Genomic DNA, 20,045 nt, shown 5'->3' with positions numbered 1-20,045 from the left:
ATTTGGAAGTTTATTTAAAACTTCTCATGTAACAACCCCACACATCCTTTTATTTCCCTTAAATATTTCATTCCTCACAATTTCAAGCACTCAGTGATTAGAAAGTGTTTAATAATCTACTAACCACCAGTAGGGTATCATGTGGCACTCTTTGAATGGCTCCTACCATTGAGTAGACCTCTAGCTAGATTTCCACTTTAGCATGCCACAACACCACCTCTTTCACATGTCTCAAATGCATAATTGCATAACTTCTTTAGTGGGGCCCTCTTGAAGAGTAGAGAAGTTGCACTAAAGAGAAAATTTCAGCGTCATAGCCCTTAGCCTCAACTATCACTTAACCTATTCATGTTGTGACTAACTAATAGTGGTTAGCACAATGTTGGAACCTCTAAATGCTTGTTGCCCTTAACTTCCACAATATTACACTCTAATTGTGATCACTACATCAGAACCCGCTAGACTAACTACAAACTTGACCTCATGAAATCAAACACTTTGGGACCCATGTCATGTGGTATTCCTCCACTCATCCATTAGGTTGATGTCACCATTCAAAATTTCTCCTTAACAATGCCAAACTAGTTCAATTGACCCCAAACAAGTGGCTTGGGTTATCTTAAAGCCAGATAGCTTTAGACATTTATCCCTCAAGGATATTTACTTACAAAGACACATGAAACACAACACCCACTCAATGTGGGACTAAAATTCCTTACTAAAGCTACCAAATACACCAGCATCCACTTAAATAATACAAACCCTCTCTATTAATGCATATATATCCTGCATAAAATACCAATTTAAAATAATTTTCCAACCAAAAGTGTCATTGCAAGATTGATGAATGGTGCTTAAAGCCATTATTCATAGCACTTTTGATTTTAGTCTTCAAGTATGAATCAAATAAATGTTTCATGACTTGGCTCCCCATCACACTTTTATTATTATTAAATTGGCAACCTTACTTGCAAAACAACCTCTGCAAAATTTTCAAAGAGGAAAACATGGTTGCCAAATATGGTCCCTCCAGATTGTTGGTCAATGGCTTTGTATACAAGTACTCCCCATGCACGCATGACCCTAGTTACACACGCATGCCATATTCAACACAAGATAGATTGTGTGCCTAGTAATTTGGAGACATTGCACTCATAGTAAAAATTACTTGTGTGAAACTTGAGATAGAAACTATCCCAACTCTACTTCACCACAATCTACCCCCTCTATCTAAGGCAAGAACATATCATCTCTATGATGCAAATTATATCTAGAAAATTAGGCTGGAGGGTCCATTTGGGACTGGCAATAGGAATTCATTTGATTCATCTTTAGACCATGGTTTTCCTTATTAAAGTTAATAGAATATATCCAAATCAGATTTCACAAGAGTCCAAGGAGATTATATCTAAACGATTCATTTGTCTTTCTACCATTTTACAAGAGTAGATTAGGAAATAAATTCAATAATAGAGGCTCTTGACTTCCCTATAATTCATAAATTTCTCCCTCTGGAACTTGAAAATCAAGTTGTTATTTTCAATAGTCTATCACCATAGCCCACACACCAAAATTGGTGGTCATTAACTAGTTTTATTGAAATACTTTATTTACACATACAAATAGTGGACTAAGGAATTTTATTTTAAACTGATAATAATTTCATTCATATTCAACTTTGATTCGTACCTCAATACATTTCAACCTTAAAATAAGAAATCATCACATCATCTCCCCATAATCCACATATTAGATGCTATGAAATATTGAATTGTAGGGCGATGAAAATAATCCAATTTCTTTCTTGCAGTTTTAATGTGAGATTTGCAGGCATGGAACTAGAAAATGGAATTTTAAATGAGAACATTCTTATTTTTTTTCTTCTCTTATGTGAGAAGCACTAGGCACGAATACAAAATATTTGATTTTGATCTCTGCCACCTACTCATTTCGTAGAAAAAGTCCTTTGATTTAGTTGCATTTGCAACATGATCAACATGTTTCCCCCAAAAAATGGTGTCATACTTAACAAAGGAAAAGTGCACATCAGGAAAATTATGTGTATCTATGCAGGCTTTGTAGTGTAAGTTTATTTGAAAGAATCCAATTGATTTCTTGTTCTTATGCAAGCATTTTTGGCAACATTCAATAATGATGCCTCTAAACTTTGGTCATAGGTATGTCAAAACCAAAACAAAATCTCTTGGAGGATTCAAGTTCCATCCCATTGATACAAAGAGAATTACACATTATCTCATAACAAAGGTTTTGGATAATGTTTTCACAGGAAGGACCAATGTTGAAGTAAACTTCAACAAATGGTATCCCTCTTCCCTAATATATTCAGTTTCCTCCTTTATTTTTCACTATATATATGGACTGACACACCCATTTCATATAGAATGATATGTGTGTAAACTGATACAATTTAATGATCATAGTCATTATAGATTCTCAAAATACCTTTGATCTTTGCACATATATTTGCTCTTGAATAATGATATGTGCATATTTATAAGCAACCCATGCTATGTCAAAAAAAATTCATCCTTATGACTTAAACATGCCATTTTTATTCATATCACCTCTAGATCTCAATACCTTAATGATATAACTCATTATAATCTTTTATGATATCTTCATTCTTTAAATGTCATCTTGTCAATTTGATAACAATTAGTTGGGTCCCAAAGTGGGCCCAATTAAATTTTTTTTCCAACTCATTTAGCTACCTTTGTAAAACTAATAAAAATGAAATTCTCACATTTATTTAAACCTAATTTTATTACTGTCTCACAATCATAAGTTCATTCTTATCTTTTCTACAAACTGTTAATTTTATGCTAAGAGGCTTATAAGTCGACTTTAAAAACCAGCAAAAACAATTGATCAAGGGTCAAAAAATTTCATCCATGTTCTCTATTCCACAATCATTCATCTTGTAAATTCTCATCTCATGATGACATTATGATCAAAATATTTTAATTATCAAATTTTCTCATTTCATTATGATCTTACAAACATGTTAGTAATAGAAAATTGCATTCGGTTTAGACTTCAAAAATAAGTCAAACAACCACTTGGGAATCTATATCTTGGGACATATGTTGTAGTTAGCATGGAGAGTATATAGGCATAATTTTGTCTTGCCACAAATATTTTGGAAAATTTGACAAGTCATCAAAGATGGCTACTGAAATTTTATGAATTAGTTACTAGACAAAATAATGAATTTTTCACATGGAATGGACCTAGGAAAGTGCTTAATTGGATTCATTAAGAGTAAAAAATTGACATAGTTGGAGTAAGTTTAGATTAGTTTATAGTCACACAATTTTTTTGGCTTTATGTATCATGGATTCAAAGTTATATCATCTCGAACAAGCCTTCCAATCAATCTGCACATTTGATTACTAGTAAAATATTAGAAATTGCATTTAGAATCAAATTTTAAAACTAGGAAAATAGATTCATTAGAATCTCAAGTTGATCTCGAAAATACTATGGTGAAGGAATTTTAACATTATAGTCAACTGGGTCAAACTTATAATCAGTCAAATACAACTTCCTAGATTTCAAGATAAAATACAATAATAGAAAAAAAATACATAATCAATTTTGGGAAACTAAAAAACTTATCAAAAAATGTTATAAGGACTTTAAATATGAAACATAGATTCTCTAATATGCATACTAAACATCCCCAAAGTGGTGAACCATGAAACTAAACTGGGTACAATATATTCGAATGCAAACTAACCCTCTAAACACTATTTGACACTTGGACAAATGTAGATTATGACAAGTGCTCAAAATGGTACCTCACCACATGACTCAAAAATTAAAAATAATGAACCAAATGAAAGAAAATGAACATCTGAGACACATCCTTAGTTTCAAAATGACATCCGGGAACATATGCAAAAAAAACATTTATAGGAGATAACTTTTGCAAAGTTTTCAATATGGTACTCAAAATCCTCTTGCAATTTTGAGTTCCAACATGTTACACCTATTGTATATTCATGTTTTCATTAGTGCCAAAAAAATAGAGAAGGAGAAGAGAAGGTATTGATTGGTGAGCATTGTCACTGAGCCAAACTACATTGCCCAAGCAAAAAGAAGTATAAGTTTGCAAGCTATAACTGAGCTTAGTATACAAGGAGAAATCATTTCTCACCAAGCATAGTCATCAATGGGAAAGTCAAGCATAAGAAAGCCAGAAGGTCACTAAGTGACAGTAAAGTTATCAAGCTAGAACATGGTATTTATCGATTTGCACAGAGAGCACACAAAAGTTTGAAATGGCATAGAAACTTAGGTATAATTATCTCACCAAGAAGTAAAATATATTTTTGAAGTTTGAAGTAAGAATTTGGAAATATTTATTGGGAAATGACATTTTATTGTGAATGACCCTAGTGTGGAAATGAGACCAATAAAAATAGAGAAAGGAAAAGGAAGAGATAAGGATTAGTCTATGTAGTTGCTTTTGATCTACGACATATTCTAGATGCTTTCTAAAACCTAATTAGGTTAAGGATCAACAAGGTAAAAATATAATATACAAGGAGCCATATGAAATAGTTTAATATTGCTGAAGATGTTGATATTATAAATTTATGAGAAGGATGTGCTAGATGATAAGTTAGAAGCTCTACAAAAAATCAAAGTTACTTGCAGTGTAAGAAAGGATTTGACAAATCAGTCACAAGAGGTGATAGAGCATTGATCAAAAAGAGATTTGATTGGAAAATTAAATTGCATATATATTGGTCAATTACTGCTATTATTTAACCATTATAGCAGACAAAATGCTTTCACAAGGTAGACCTAGCAATCTTGTTGTAGATCTCCTAATATAGTACAAACTTTGTACAATTTTGTAAAATCCTTTAAAAAGGTAGATCCTGTAATTACCTAGAAATGGTCATCTAGACTATTAGCCCACTTCTTAGCATTTTGGATAATTAATCATCTTCTTAGGCCAAATTGCTAAAAATCAACTAATTTGGTTATAACCTATAGTTTTTACTATATTATCCTAAGTTCATATTTGATTAAAATAACATGTCCTATTTTAATTAAATAAAAGACTCCATTCTTCTAACCCACTCAATGTGCACACATAAAGTCATTTTCTATTTTCAAATCAAAAGAAAAGTCTTTTTGTCTCACTTGAAAAGTCAAATTCTCTCCATTGGCTTACTTTCTCTTACACATGGATCATGCCAAATTCAACCCTTACCCTTGATCATCCATCCCTTGATTTTGATCTCCACCATTCATACACCTTTAAAAGGAAGAGCTCACCCCTTCTCAAAGTATCCACACTCTTGAGTATTGTTATGCTTCAGGTTTTGTCAATTGATCTTCTTGAGATCTTGTGGAGAACTTCTATTTCCTTTTCTAATTCTCTCATACCATGGCATTTTAGCTTAGATTCATATAGCATAGCTTTTATTTTGCAATAATCTCGCTCACATAGTTTAACTATTATGAGAGAATTAGACAAGGATATTAATATAGTTGCATTGTGCATTACATCCTAGTTTAGTCCATATTTGAATTGCATAGCTTGAGAGCTCTTGTGGACACTTAAATTCTTGCATCTTATCTTAATAATATCCCATTGCATGATTTACTATCAAGGGTTGTGTCTCAAAGGCTCATTTGAGAGCTATCTACATTTCTCAAAATACACCTTTGCACTCTATGGATAAGGAGCTCTAAGTCGACATTCAAGAATTCCAATCCATGGGATCACTTGAAAAGAAGGTTTTAGAGTGTGAAACTTTGTGAGTACATTTTTGGTGCCCACCATAGGGAAGAACACTCTGCTTTTGCTCCAAATTTGCAAGCATTTTCTACATTTTTTGTTCACTATTTGATCTTTTATTTTTTTACAGTTGCAAATATCAAGTGATACTTTCTCAGTATTGTACGACATTTGTCAATACCATGAGGTGATACTTTTCTAGTAAAAGTTTTTCATGACCATACTGAACTATATCACCCTAGAATAGTAAGTTTTATCACATGACTTTGGCAATAATATCGCAAAGGAAAGAAGTGTCGTATGGGTATCTATTTTTCAATTGTTGTTGTCTATTTGTCAAGTTTTTTAGGTCCATTATAGTTGGACAAAGGTCTACTTGCAGATTTTTATGTTTTTTTGAGACTAACTCATGTTGGAATAATGGTTGTGCTTATAGGTTTTGTCTAAAATGCTTGCATACTTACCTTAAAAGAACACATGTCAAAGCTTCAAATGCACAAAGGCTACTAATGGTTGTTTGTAGGGTTGCCTAAAAGCATAAAAACCAAACATGTGCTTATATTTCTTTTATTTTGTGTGTGACATCTTACTAGTTGTTTCCATTTTCTAGGCACATAAACTTGTAATTGGGATCCCTTGGTGATAGGAAAGTATGCTCTTCAGCCTTGTGGTGAATCAAAAATCTTGACCCACCTTTATAAAGATTTAAAAAAAGAGAGCATTTATTAAAGCTTCTTGGCATGTTTGGGGAAAATAATTAGGATAGGAGAGTATTCTCTTTACTCTCATAGTGAATTAGAAATCTTGACTCTCAAGAGTCGATCTGTATTATTTTAGTTAGAATCCTTTAGAAGGCCTTCTCTTGAGCAATCAAGAGGAATGACCCAAGTGGGAAAAAGTGAACCCGGCTATTCTAACCCACTATAATCTTAAGGCTACCAAGGATACAAAACTTTGGTAGATGTACTATTTTTCTTTGCTTAGTGTGAGTACTTGTGGTTTGGGACCATGAGGAAAATGCTAGGCAAGAATGCTTAAGGTACTCTTCTGACCATGAGGTCTATTACCTACCGCAAGATGGGATGTCTTGTAATTGGGTTCAGGAGGAACATTATGAATGGAAGCCCTTTCTAAACATTCTAGGTTAGTAACTACCTTATTTTCCCACTCAACTTCTTAGTGCAAGGATCGATCCTAGTGTATTATCAAGATCACCCCGAGATTTTACACTCACCATCTGTGTTCCCTTGGTTATGCTTATGAAATTTCCATGACAAAGACAATATCTCTTGTGGGAAACCACTTGGTGTGAGGTGAAGGAGCACTTAGTGTGGGCCAAGTTATTGAGTAATGAACCTTGACTTTTAGGTAGATGTGCTTGGCAAGTGTTTTTGAATGTGTTGAACTGTGCAAATGTTCTTGCAAATCAAACATCTCACTAGCATTAGTATAAATTTGTTCTAATATCACAAATGTGTATTGTTAAGGTTTCTTTGTACCTTGTTCAATTCTTTGAGACATGAAAAATAACTCTACTATTTATAAACCCTACTTCTCTTTGACATAAATAGGAGTCCTATAGTGTCTACACAACATTCTGATCTGAAAACAATTCAACTATCAATGAAAACATAAGTTTTTTGGTCAAAATTTATCTTTTTCATAATTCACCAGCACACTATCATACGACTACTAGAGAAATATTGTCTAACATTATTTGTCTAAAATTGTATCGCCTAGCTACTTTAAGTTCTACCATCTAGCCATATTGAACTTTCATCCTCCTTAAGAGAAAGTATCACCTAAAACAAAAGTGTTGCTTGATTATTGTGAATTCTATCGTACGATAATATTTGTTTTCCTAATATTGACTAACTCTTTAAAAAGTATTGCCTAGGTTCTGTTGCCTTCAAAATAGAGTCTAAAATGGACCTTAGTTGATCTAGTGGTATTGTTGCTTCATCCTTCCTGAATTTGGTCCCAAACCTCTTTGTTAGGTACTATTCTAAGTCAAAAAGATGGGTTTAGTTTGCCAGATGTAAGTCTCAAAACATCAATGATGATCACTTATCAAAATCTGGCTATAGTTCTATACTAGCTATTTTCTATTGAGCTTCTTGCTCACTCTCTTAGCTCGAGTCATTAGTGCTATAAATTCTTGAGCACTCTTGACAAGACATCCATTTTACTTTGACAAGTGATTATTCTTGATTGTACAAGTTTCAAATCTGAAACACTTTTCTCATCCTATTAAATGAAGACATATCCTTACATGTCAGTCACAACTATATTCTAAGTTGATAAAGGTAGTCATCCCTCTTTCACCTTCCCACAATTGGAAACTCCACCTAGGTACCCTCACAAACAACCTTTTGTGGAAGATCCTGAACAAGAAGCCAACATTTGGCATAATCCACTCTATAACTCTGAAAACCCATTTGGTAAACCCTTTGATACACCTATGGGTGAAGAAAACATCTTGATTACCATACATATTGAGGAAATCAAGTGCCACTTGAAAGAAAAAGTACAAGAAAATGAAAGATTTAAAGAGGCCATATGGGCTAGATAAAAAACCTATTAACAAGTTGAGCATGATACTCATACACACAATGATGAAAATAGGAGAGGCTACTACATCAACCCATATGATAAAATCCCCCTTGATGAAAATTATGGAAACAGTACACCTCCTAGGGCTCCTAGAGTCAACACAAGAGCATGCTCATCACCACCTAGATATTCACAATCACATCAGAAAAGTGAAGATGAAATCACTAGTGAAGATGTGATGAGATTCCAACAAAACAAGGTCACCCAAAAGTTAATTCTCAAAGCCTTGGAATAGAATGGGGACCAATACTTTCAATATATGATAATAGAGGGATGGAAGCTCCCTCAAGACTTTGATGTGCAAGGGATAATAAAAAATGAGAGCCCACCAAGGCTGAAATTTTGAGAGAGGAGATGCAAGAACTTATAAAACAACTTACAAAACTACAAGTCTCCAAAGAACAACCTAAAACCTCATTTGTCAAATTGATATGTGCTCTTCATTTTGATAGGAGTCTTTACATGCTTCTATTTCCTATGGATATAGAGGCTCCCAAATATGACAAATATGATAGAAATGGTGACCCTCATGATCATGTGAGGCACTTCTAAGCTATTAGCATGGACTTTATGAATGAAGGCACTTATCTCATGAGGTTTTTTCCTAGGAGTTTAAGAGGACAAGCCATGGAGTGGGTTACAAAATTGACACCCTCTCTCAAAACATTTGATGAAATTACACATCTCATTTAATAGTATTCCTATAACATTCAATATCCTATTACTATGTTGGATTTGTGTAGCATCAAACAAAAACAAGGAGAACCCCTTGCAACATATCTCCAACAATGAAGATCTCTACATTCTAGATACCCTCAGAAAGTTCTTGAGACTGAGAGGATTGACATCTTTATCAATACACTTGTACCAGAACTTTACTTTGACCTTAGAAAACAATTATTCAGATCCTTCAATGCAATGGTTGAAAGTGCATACTATATTGAGCATGTTGCTATCATAAAAGGTAATATTTTCTTGAATAAAGACAAAAATGCCAATGAAAATGGCAAAGACAAGAAAAAGCCTTGGAATAAAAACAAATATGTTGTAAATGCTGGAGTAGTGGATGCTCCTAAGACCAAGGAGTCTACTTTTAACCTTTCCAATGCTATTTACACTATGAAACAAATAAGAGGTTTCAAAGACTTAAACATCTGACAAAAAGAACAAATTATCTAAGAAAAGACATGTTTACACACCTATGGTCAACCCTTATGAAGTGGTCTCAAAAACCTTACTTGCAAAAAAATTGGTCATGCTTCTAGACAATTCCTGACCCTATAACCCACCCTTCATACCTTGGTAGAGAGAGGACCATGTCTATAGTTATCATAGAAGAAAATGCTACAATATTGAAAATTGCTTTAAGCTAAAAGATCTCATAGATGTTGGAAAAGTTGTCATAGATGGCCTAGTCAAAAACTTTGATCACAAAGCTTTCAAACAATCATTACCAGAGTATGAAAAAGGTTAATCCTCCAAGGTTCACAAGAAAAACCATGATGCAAAGATCAACTATACATAACCTAGCAGTGACAATGTTATAAACATGATCAAACCCATTGAATATCTTTGCATGATGGGTCCTAACTCTGACAAGGAGCCCAATTATGATACAGATGATAAAATACCCAAGGTTGTCATAAAAATGCAAAATGCTTGACAAAAAAATAGGTACACTCAACCTAAGGTAGTTCTTAGAGTGGAAAAATCTTCCTCCTCGCATGGTGAGCCTCTTAATGTTGTCACTAGGGGGCAATCAAAAGTCACCCTTAAAGTTTCGAATGATCCTAAAAATGCTTCATCATCAAATAAGCAGCTACTTCAATGATCTCTAGTTATGAACTTGTCAATTAGCTACAATGAATCCTTACCTAAATACCCATCTTTGAATTGTTAGAGCTATCTCTTTTGCACAAGGATATTTTTAAAAAATCCATACACTCTACCAACATCCCCACACATATTGATGTAGAGTGGTTCCAAGCTATGGTGAATCACATTTCTTCACCCCATCTTACATTTTGTGAAGAAGATGAAAAATCTCTCTATCATTTCCACAATCTCACCCTCCACATAAAAGTCCAAATTTTTTGTACTCGCATTCATTGAGTCCTAATAGAAAATGGTTCAGGGTTACACATTATCTCTTTCAATGTTATTCAACAACTAGGCATGTTTGAATTTTCCATCGACACTAGGTGAAAGGTCACCATCAAAGCCTATGATGAGGTCAAAAGACCTTCTAAAGGTCTCATTATGTCCTACCAATCCATGTTGTTCTAGTTGAAAAATATGTGGTCTTCCAAGTTCTAGACATCCCATTCGTGTATAATTTGTTGCTAGGAAGACATTGGATTCATGATATGTGTAATGCCTCACCCAAAGATCCTTGGAACAAGCATAAATAAAAGCCAAGATATATATATATATATTTATTTATTTATTTATTTAAAATTATGCACACACACAAAAATAAACATGCATGGATCACAAAGATCACAACAGAAGACTAAACAAACATCGAAACACCAAATATCTCCAAGTGCCACTACTGAATAAAAATGAAAAAGCTACGGAGGTGAAGAATGCATTTGAATCTAAAACATCCTAGATTCGAAAGGTCACACACTAGGGTTCAATACATGATAAAGTGAAATTGCATATAATAACATAGCTAAAGAAATAAATGCATTAAATAACTTAATTTAACCATTTATTTAATCACACTAAAATAATCAATTCACAACACTCACTTTCACATAAAGCATAACAAAGCAAGAATGAAGTAAATAACCATAGCATTAAATCCATATGATTAACTGAACAACATAGTACTCTAACATCTATGATACTGGAAATCAAAATATAACATCTAACCATTAGGTCATCTCAAATGTAAAAATAACATGAGTAACAAGTATCTCTTGTATCAAAACATAACAAGGTACAAACGACAAATATGAGAGGCACTACATCCTCCTCCACTAGGCATAGGCTTACTCCTAGAATCCCACAAAAAGATAGGGGTACAAATCTCTCAATCATGTAGCATCTTTCCAAGTCGTAGAAGTCTCATCACTTGGGTTCCATTAGACCCTTACTTGCTCTATTTCCCGACTTCTCAAGGTCAGCCTCCAATGCTGAAGGATACGAATGAGCTCCAATGCACAAGAGCATGCACTATAGCTGCAAGTTTCAAATCATGAGTGGGATAGTTGAGCTCATGGTCCTTGAGTTTTCTAGACTCATAAGCAATCACATGACCATCCTACATCAACATTGCACCCATACCTTCAAACAAAGCATTTGTGTAAACCATAAAATTACCTATAGGATTAGGCACTACAGGGACTAGTGCACTAGTCAAACACTCCTTAAGAGCAACAAATGTTGCTTCACACTAGTCTAACCAAGCATACTGCTTCCCTTTTCACTAAAGAGAAGTGATGGGATGTGCCACCTGAGAAAAGTCTTTCATGAATCAACAGTAGTAGCCTACCAATCCCATGAAACTATAAACCTCTAAAACATTAGTCGGTATCAGCCAATCCATGATAGCTCAAATTTTCTCTAGATCCACCATAATACCATCACCAGTGATGATATGTGCCAAATAATTCACCTCTAACTAGAAGAATCTACATTTACCCAAGTTTTTGTACAACTGATGATCACACAAGAACTGCAACACTTGGTGTAAATGGACCTCATGTTCCTCAATAGTCTTAGAATAGATCAATATGTCATCCAAGAATACAATAACACACTAATCAAGGGACATGCAAAATACTCCATTTATCAGACTCATGAACACCAATGATGTGTTGGTTAACCCAAAGGGTACAACTATAAACTCATAATGCCCATAATGTATATGAAAAGATGTCTAATGAATTTTGGCCTCATGAATACAAAGTTGATGGCATCTCGACCTAAGATCAATCTTTGAGAGCATTCACACTCCCTTTATCTAAACGAACAAGTCATCTATCCTTGGCAAAGGGTATCGATTCTTCACTATCACCTTATTCAATTGATAGTAGTCAATGCATAAATGTAATGATCCATCTTTCTTCTTCAAAAAGATGATTGGTATGAGATGGATTTTAAAATCAATGGTATGTTGTGGTGGCATAACTAGTATCTCATCAAGAAACATGTCTGCATACTCATGAAGGAGTAGGCAATCATCAAATGTCACCATATAGCTCTTAGCCTCCTCAAGATCACTAATAGAGACTACAAACATCTCACATCCCTTCAACATGCTCCACTTCATCTAATTAGATGAGATCATCCGAAGTGAGACTGGTCTCTAGACCCATAAAAGCTCCACCTTCCCACCTATGTCATAACACAAAGCACTACCTTATGCTAGCAATCTATATTTGCTAGATGGTGACTAACCAATCCATGCCCAACATAATGTCATAAAATCCTAGAGGTAGGATGTGAAGATCCACTATGGTGATGAAGGTACCCAAGTTTAAAACACATCCACTAATCAAGGAATCCACAACCACTTTGGATCTTATGGCTAATTCAACTTGCCACCTATCAACCTAACATGCTACCACTAGCTCGCATCATTGAACAAGATATGGTGAAATAAAAGAATCTAAAGCACTTGAGTCAAATAATATCAAAGATGAAATTCCATGTAATGTACTTGTAGCATCGACTATGGTATTGTGGTGCTTAGCTTGATGGTTATCAACCATCATAAATACTCGATGGTTTATACTCGCATCTCCCACAAAAGGCTCCAATCTAGCTGCACCTCTACTAGGTCTTGAAGATGTATTAATAGGACATTTCACTTATTTATGGCCAAGATGGCCATAAGAACAACATTCTCTTACAAACGTGTATCCAAATTCATGCCCACTCTGAGAAACACTAGAATATGGTGCACTTTCCCTGGTAGAGTTCTACTAACTACTCTAAGTGGGGTGATTCTACTGAGACTTATGGCCATAGCTTTAGTCATCCCCTTTCTTCCTTGAGGCCTCTAAATTCTATCCACCCTTAGTCCAATGCTATCATTGTTGATTTCTACAGTAGTTAACACCATGAGAGGGTGTTGACTGGGTTTGGCCCTTTCTTGAGGACTGAGAAACCCTTGCTTCTTGCCCTAAAGTTTGTGCATTATGGCTTTGAGAACCTGATTTACCACTGAACCCTTAGCCAAATTTATCTATGCAATCCTTGCCTTCTTTGCAAAAAGGATAAGTTTCCTTGGTTGATGCATCTGAACCTCTCCAATGATGGAGTCCTTTGACCTCAAACAAAATGTTGAGTAAGGAGTATCTTACCATGATTATAGCATGAGTATTTCCTGAGCTCAAAGAATATGATATTATACTAATCCACTGAGATGTTCCCTTGTTTAATCTCATGGAACTCATCATCATGAGCCTCCCTAAACTAAGGGGATAGGAACCTCTCACAGAATCTCTCCACAAAGATCTCCCAGGTGAGATCTGCTATACTAATCTAAAGCTTTTGCCCCTTTATATTCCACCAAATAGATGCATGATCTCTCAGCTGCATGACTACACAACAAGCCCTCAATTTGGTTGCATATGGATACATAGAAAAGCAACATTCCATATCTAATAACCATGTCTTAGCCCTAAGGCCACCTCCCTTACCAGCATAGAATGGCAATTTAGACTACTGAAGAGATTTCATAATGTCCAAATGGATGGAATCCTCACCATCATAATCTTGGCCTCTCTGATGGTGTCCTCTACCACTGGGTAGTGTGTGAGAATTTTCATGCTCATGCTCCTCTCTATGATCTTACATGTGGGAATCTCCATGATGAGATCCCTCTTCCTTGCCATGACCCTATTGATGTTCTTCTGCATGAGGTCCCAACTGGGCTATAATTTCCTATAGCAAATGCATCAATGCCCCAATGCCACTCTGATCTTTGTTACCCTATTCTTCACCACAATCTTGACATTACTCCTCATGGTTTTCTTCTTTATGGTTATTTTGTCAGTTACTACCCTGACCACCAAGTCTATGTGCAGGAGGAATCACTATGGAAGTACAAGATAAGGTCAAAATCATACATAGAAATCATAAGGGTCACAAGCATGAACCAAAAAAATACATAAAAATAAAAAAACATAACAACAACATAGTGGAAGCATAACACAAAGATCTCAATGTTGCAACGTGGGCTCTAATACCAAATGTAATGCTCTGCATGGAGTCAAGGATAAATAAAATCCAAGTTTTTTTTAAAAAGAAGTATGGGCACACATGAAAATCAACATACATGGATCATAAAGATAACAACATAAGACCAAATAAACACCTAAACACCAAAGATCTCCAAGCACCACTATTGACCAAAAGCAACAAAGATATAGAGGTCAAGAACACATTTGAATTTGAAACATCCCAGATTCAAAAGGTCACACATTAGGGTTCAAGAACTCCATAGAGGGTATCCAAATCACCTCTCAAAACCTTTTGGTCAAGTCAAAAAGTTCCTATTGGTGCTTGAGTAGGTTTTCTCATAGGTCCATGTGATATTTCCATATAGCCTAGCTGATACTTTACGAATATCATACAACATTTCTTACATCATCATGCAATACTTTCAGGGTCTAGGTGATAGAGATTACTATGGTCATGTGATACTCTTCCAGTATCATATGACAGAACTCCAAGGGGCCTACAATACTTTCCAATATCATATGATGGAACTCCTTTGGGCATGTGATACTTTCTTTTATCGTACAATAAATCTTCTTTGGGCGTGTGATACTTTCTAGTATCACCCAATGTTAAAGCACTTTCACCCAGGAAAGCAAGAAACATTTTGACGAACATTCAAAAGGAAGAAATAGAGTTAGAACCTCCACAGTAGGGAGTAACAAATCCACAAAATTGAGGCTTAGACACTTCAACATGAGAATATCATGAACATAACTAACCATCTAAACCATATCAGTGAATGAAAAACATGCAAAAAGCAACATCACAATGTGCACAAACAACTAAAATCTTGCACCATTCGTCCCAACTATAATAACATCATGAGATTTTGAAATCCCTAGCCATCCACCATGCATAACATCCCAAACTGCCAACTAGATAGTTGAAGTTGTCTTATGAGGGCATCACTACTAAAACATAATAACATCATAAGAAGAAGAAGAGCTAACATGTTAATCCAGTAAAGCAATAGATACTTCAACTAATAGTGAATCACATCATCTAACCATATGCTAACATCATAATAAGGAATACATAAATAAAACTAAAACCATCTAAACATGATATCCAAGCATTCCAATTAAGGCATAAATCACAAGAGAACATACTCTAGAAACCTAGATAAACCAAGTGAAACATCAAGCATCAGTTGCATTGGAAATAGACCGACTCTGTACACTAGTCCCCATCAGTGGTATAGGTAGCTATGACTCCTAACCACATGAAACCTATAGGTCCACTCCCACCATACTAATGGAGATAATGATCCAACCACAAACACACATAAAGAAAATGTCCATGGCTAACACTCATGCCAAATAGTAAAGAGAACTAAAACCAAGCTAATGAAATAATGGAAGTGGATCAGGTTTTGGTTAGACACTCTATGGGTCAACTATTTAGGGCTTGATGAAGGGTAAGTAGCTTGGCATCAAGTAGCCCAAGCTAGTATTGGAAGCATCAAATCCCAAGGGAGGTGCACACTCTGTGTCCTCGTGTCAGCTCCGAGTGCTCATAATTAAGTGTCCTTGGGTGAACTTTAGGTGATCACATTTTTTAATCTTATATTTTAATTTATTTAGTTATCACTTTTTTAGAACTTCTTCATGCGAACCATCTGGGAAATATTCCCCAAGATTGCGAGAGAAGCCCCTCCATGCTACCCTACATACCTGTGCTCATCACATAATGAATGCTTGTAGGCATGCATATTCCCAACCCAACCCCAATGAACATAACTCCACCAAATACAACTTGGATTTTGGGCCTCGCAAGCACCTAAAAAATACATGTGCACGTGCTTGTGTGTGGGTTCACCACCATCATGAAGATCATAAAACAAGGGTTGGATGAGAACACAAGCAAAATAACACTCAATTGAACACAAGCTTGGGAGTAAAAATGTAGCACACATCCCAATGCAACATAAAAGTGAAATAGTGATTAGATGGAAATCCTATAGATAATCCAAGGCCATGACCAAAATCATGCCAAGAAAACCTAAGAAAATTGTACGATAGAAATCGAGGCAAAAACCTCAAAAAACCCAACATTGATGAAAATCAATGAAAATAAAACCCATTCACCCCAAGGATGAATAAGCCACAAAAATATAATAAAAATTGGGTTTGGAAACCATATGCAAAAATGGCCAACATAACAGCATGAAACCCCAAACCCTCATCCCAAAAATTAGGGAAATACTCATACTTGATGAACAAAGTAGAATTAGCAATCAAAAATAAAGGGGAATGCTAGTTCTCAACCTCCTAACATATAACTACCAGAAACAAAACCAAAAATAGAGCTTAAACATAAAAAAGGGAGAGCCCTACCTGATAGCCAAAAGGGTCAAAATGGGAATCTAAACAACAAAATAAAAATCCTATGGAAGCTGCCAAAAATTATGGAAAGTCAAGGTCTCCCCGAGCTGGATCTAATGATATTGATCTCACAACAATACCACACCCATAGCTCTTACAATGAACATAAACATAATCCTACAGAAGAGGATTTGGGAAAAACTCTCAAGTTTCTTACTTCAAAAAGTGAGAAGTGAGGAATAAAATTCCTCTTTGGATAGTTATTCACTTTTTGAGTGAATAATGGATTAGGGTAAATAACTAGGTAACCTAGTTAAACCTTGAATCAACCCAAATGAAAATAGGCTATTCCAAGTAATTGAAATTCATCTACAACAAAGTTGTCAAGAATTAAAAGTAATTAAAATAAAGCTCAAAATTTTTCTTAAAACTAAAATTATAGAATTTCTTAATTAATTTTGCGACAAATGTGAACCTCTAAATGCACAGACACACTCACAGGTCCAATCACATAATGGAAATGAGTCCATATTTATTAAATCACCAGAGGGTTTAATTTTAAAAATTAAACAAGATACATCAACCATACATGGACGAAATTGGTTAGATATGAACAACTGAATCACTAACTCCATGTGCCACTACCAGGGATATAATTTCTTGCACACTAAAATACATGATCAAGTGCAATTGCCTATAATAACATAGCCAAAGAAATAAATGCATTAAATAACTTAATTTAACCATTTATTTAATCAAACTAAAATAATCCATTTACAACACTCACTTTGGAATAAAACATAACAAAGCAAGAATGAAGTAAATAACCATAGCATAAAATCCAACAAATAAACATAATCAGAGGATAAGTCCAAATAACAGACAACCAGATATCATCATAAAACATAATGTCATCACAAAAGGAATCATCATGCAGATATGATCAATTGAACAACATAGTACTCTAACATCTATGATACTGGAAATCCAAGTATAAGATCTAACCATTAGGTCATCTCAAACATAAAAATAACATGAGTAACAAGTATCTCTTAGACCAAATTATAACAAGGTACAAACTACAACATGAGAGGCACTACACTATGCAAGAAATACCATCTACATACCACCAATGTATAAAGTTTTCTTTCAACAATACTAAGATAATTATCCCTAGAGACAAGTCAATGTCCATCAATACACTATCTGTTGTTGAAACACTCATTCCTCACAATTGCTCTTCTCATGAGCTTAAATTGTCCCTAACAAAGTGTGAACATAAATTAGAAAATGATGAGCCTAGGTATGGGTGCATACACTCTAGATTCTATTATTGCTCTACCAATTTCTCCTCGATCCTATAGGAAACCTTCTGCCAAATCAAATCCCTTGGCTTCTACTATGACCATTTTTGGCACTTTTGTTCAATCCTCAATTCCCCTAGAAGAAGAAAAAGAAGACTAAGCTATCAAAGATTGGATATATAGTGAAAGTGAATATGTGTTGAAAGTCACAGTCACTACTCCTATCTCTCCTAAGCATTATGGAAAAGGATACAAATTTCTAACAAACATGGGCTATCAGGGCCATGGATCCTTAACTGGTAATAAAAAATCTCTCATAGAACCCTTAAGTCATACTAAGGGTCAAAACTAGAGATACTACTAGCCTAGGTTTTTGGATAGAAGATGAATTACCAACATTTGACAAAAGAGCTCCCATGTTTAGCGAATCATAGGATGATGAACCATCTTCTTCTACAACTATCATGCAAGAAGACAATTCTATGCCCTCCACTTTTCTCCTTTTGGGGAAAATAATCAATGATTACCTCCAATGATGCCAAGGGTTCCACTTCTAGACAACATGAACATGATGAATCTAACCATGAAGACTCAAACATAGGAAGGATAAGAGAGAATATTTATCTCTTGATTGCTAGGAACCAGAGTATAGATTCTAATGAGTATGAATGGGAAAGTCTCTCAGATCCATCTTGCAAAATAGGAGTGGATGTTATTCATTCCTATGCTACCCAGCTGAAAATAGTTGAAGAGTCTAGTTTAGGGCCTGACAAGTTTGGTTCACAAAGTGTTTTAGTGGATCATGTTGATCCCTTTAGGTCTATTCCTGATCTAGATGCCTTTGGAACTTTCACTATAGGCTCAACCTCTCATGTCACCAAAGATGACTCCTTTTGCATAAATAATATCGAAGCCTCCACATCCCTCTCATTAATCCATTCTGATCTCATAGATTGGTTTTCTCAAAGACTTGAACTACCATGTTTCCAAAATGACTATGAGATCATCTACTACCTCAATGCTATTGAACCCGTGATATCTTCCACCAGTGAACCCATGGTTAACATAAGAGAAACAGATATCAAATAGCTCAATCTTAAAATTAAAAGAAAAAAGTGGTCAGATGGAAAAAACCACTTTGTGGCAGTATCTGAACCCAAAAAAAGTAAAAATAAAAATGTATCCAATGGTGAAAACCTCCTTGAGGCACTTAGAGATGAGGTACTTGGTAGTCTAGCAAGATATTTATAGGATAGATCTTTGGTTCTCATCAAAACCATGTAGCCTATCAACTTGGGTACAGAAGAGTCCCCTAAAATCATTCATGTGGCTCAATCTCTATCAACTAAAGAAAAGGAGAGCTTTGCCAAGCTCTTTCAAGAAAATAAAATTAATTTTACTTGGACCTACTCAAATATGCCTAGTCTTGACACTGATCTAATTATACACCATCTATCTATCTCTCTTGATGTCAAACCTATTAAATAGAAGTTGAGAAAGATGCACCCAAATGTGGCTCTTTTGGTCAAGGAAGAACACAAAAAAATCCTAAGTGCAAACTTTATTAGAGCCATTAATTATGAAAAATGGATTTCCAATAGTGTACCTATGTCTAAACATGATAAATCCATTCAAGTGTGCACCTATTTTAGATACTTAAATAAAGCATGTAGTAAGGATGATTTCCCACTATGTAACATAGACATGATAGCAAATATGACTATAGGTTATGAGATGTACTCTTTAATGGATAATTTCTTTGGGTACAACCAAATCAAAATCACC

Source organism: Cupressus sempervirens, chromosome 5 (assembly GCF_028749045.1).
Source record: "Cupressus sempervirens isolate cs-2001-9-10 chromosome 5, ASM2874904v1, whole genome shotgun sequence".
Classification (NCBI taxonomy): Eukaryota; Viridiplantae; Streptophyta; class Pinopsida; order Cupressales; family Cupressaceae; genus Cupressus; species Cupressus sempervirens.
The sequence above is the reverse complement of the archived record's forward strand: the minus strand, read 5'-3'. Positions refer to the sequence as shown.